Source organism: Cryptotermes secundus, unplaced genomic scaffold (genome assembly GCF_002891405.2).
Source record: "Cryptotermes secundus unplaced genomic scaffold, Csec_1.0 scaffold1777, whole genome shotgun sequence".
Classification (NCBI taxonomy): domain Eukaryota; kingdom Metazoa; phylum Arthropoda; class Insecta; order Blattodea; family Kalotermitidae; genus Cryptotermes; species Cryptotermes secundus.
The window spans coordinates 175,671-177,464 of NW_019724777.1; the positions used below are offsets into that span (position 1 = coordinate 175,671).

At 39.6% G+C, this 1,794-nt stretch overlaps 1 protein-coding gene across 3 annotated transcripts in view; it reads left to right on the forward strand.

Moving 5' to 3' along the window:
• Positions 1–1,794, forward strand: part of LOC111863067 (N(6)-adenine-specific DNA methyltransferase METTL4) — a 36,398-nt gene extending 34,604 nt beyond the window's left edge. For all 3 annotated transcript variants that reach the window (XR_002842541.2, XR_002842544.2, XR_002842543.2), the window contains one exon: positions 1,679–1,794. The gene's annotated coding sequence lies outside the window, so the exon portion shown is untranslated. The remainder of the gene's footprint in view (positions 1–1,678) is intronic.

The following is a 1,794-nucleotide window of genomic DNA, read 5'->3' on the forward strand; positions in this document are numbered from 1 at the left end:
AAAAAATCTTCCCTCACCCCGGTCCCTCCCTCTATCTCTCCCTCCTCCTTTACCCTATCTCCTAATTTCTTTCCATTTTATTTTTCACAAAAATCCTACTGGTTTCGAACCAGGGACCTTCTGAACACTAGACTGATGTCTTACCCCTAAGCCACCACCACCACTGAAATTTATTTTCTTTTATCTTCCTCTTAAGCTGCACCTTCGGTTATAATTCCAGAAAAATCAATTAACTTGACTTTCTACATCACAAAACTATACTGGGTCTCGAACCTTCAAACTCTTGTTCACTACGCCGGTGTTTTACCACTAAGCCACCGATGCCACGGAAATTTTAGAGCTTTAATCTTCCTCTTATGTTACATTTCGCTATATAATTCTATAAAAATCTCATTACAAAAATACTGCTGTATTCGAACCACAAACCTTACATTTACAACGCCAGTGCCTTACCTCTAGACCACCAGAACATATATGTCGTAGCTGTTTGCCATCGTCCTTATATTATACGACTTGATTTATAGCCGCAGAAAGATTCCTCTTCTTGCTTCGTTTTAAAGTTATTTTACCATTGACGGTTGGCTAGTCACTTTCTCTTCATTTAGAGCCCATTCATACGCTCATGACCAGATCTTAGTCTTGCAGTAAGCTTCGCTGTTTGACCTCTAATACGAATCCTTCCTGAAGACAAGACGGGTCTATCCTTCTCACTTGCCAGATAGATGGCACTGCCCAGAGACTCAAGCTTTAAGATTTTGTTTAAGCATTCCACTTAAAAGATGTTACTCACAGCACATAGGAAACATCTAACCATAAGCCATACAACCTCAAGCTGACATCTCCCATCTTCGGGATGAATTAACAAGGAGGAATTTAGCATTTTACATCAAATGTTTTAAATATTTTAACATTAGCGTTTTAACTTAAAAACAGTTTCGGATGGAAAGTGAGAATTGATAGTGTACTCAACTATTCTAGCAGGTGTTTTGCTTTTACACGTCAACATATTGTAGCAGCGTCCACACAACAAACATAACTGTGAACATCATAAACAACGACAGTGTTTTCATAATTGTAGTAAGTGCCTCTGTTGATGGTTGTGTCAAACCGAAACATGTAAGGCGGAAGTGATAAAAAGGTGACCTACAAATTGTTACACTCGACGGACTTTCTGTTAACTTTGTCAAGAATTTTCTTTTCCAAATCGAGAACGGCTCTGGGATTCGCCCAACCTCCTATCCAATGGGAACCTTTCCCCGGGATAAGGGGGCAGGGGCGTGAAGCGGACCACTCACCTCCATCTAATGCAAAGTCCAAGAAAATGTGGATCTATACATCCACTCCTCCATACTCCTTCATGGCGTAGTGTTGAGCATAGGGACTTTTTTTAACTCAGAAGATATTACTTAGACACTCCACTGCTAAGGGTCTGTTAAGGCATTTCTTACAGATGAGATTAAACAGACGTGCTCCAAATTTAGGAGTTTATTGAGGCACTCCAGTTAGTAGGCATTACTCAGGCACACTGCCGGATTAGGGGTTTATTTACAGTTGATTTAGATGTTCACTTAGACAGTATGAAGGGTAAGCTGTTCAGCCTGTTTTTATGAGGTATAGTATAATTCATATAATATGCTGATACATAAAAACTGTCTTTTTTGTTGTTACTGCCCAACAGGTGAGTCAGCTCTGTTGCAGAATGCCTAAGTACGGCAATCATGTACTTTACCCACGAATGCCGACTACATTTCCGTGTATGTAATGTGCTGTACAATAAAGAAAATTATTAAAATC